This window comes from Chrysochloris asiatica, unplaced genomic scaffold (assembly GCF_000296735.1).
Source record: "Chrysochloris asiatica unplaced genomic scaffold, ChrAsi1.0 scaffold01239, whole genome shotgun sequence".
NCBI classification, from domain to species: Eukaryota; Metazoa; Chordata; class Mammalia; order Afrosoricida; family Chrysochloridae; genus Chrysochloris; species Chrysochloris asiatica.
The window spans coordinates 21,394-21,977 of NW_006409757.1; positions in this window are offsets into that span (position 1 = coordinate 21,394).

Here is a 584-nt window from a genome sequence, read left to right on the forward strand (position 1 = left end):
GGCAGTGAGTCGCTGCCTGCAGAGGCCATGATGCCTGTAGTCCCAAGCTTGCCCACCAGTGATGTATCCACCCTGGCTTTGGGGTGCCTCATTGTTTCCCTTCTTCTGTTTGTCTGTGTATTTTTTCGCTATCCCTATCGCCGCTGGATCTCCCCTCCTCATGAACCAAAAACTCGTGACAACTATGTCGAGGGAAAACCCCGACAGCACTGGAGGATCCTTTGGACTGTAGGACTTTATCTTCTCTGTGGCTCGTAGATATTGTGTGCAGTTTCTCCAGTATGTAAAGCAGGAACAGTTGTTTTGTTGTTGTTGTTTAAATTATGCATTGCCTTGCATGGAGAGAAGTGATTGTTAGAGAAGTGATTACCAGTTGGGCTGCGAACCTCAGGGTTGGCAGTTTGAAACTACCAGCTGTTCCATGGAAGGAAGGTGAGCCTTTTCTGATCCTGGAAAGATTTACAGCCTCAGAAACCCTATGCATGGTCACTGTGAGTCCATGATTCCAGGGCACACAACCACCATTGCCTTTTATGGTTTTAAGGTGCCATCTAAAGTTTTTATTGTATGTTTAATGATTGCAA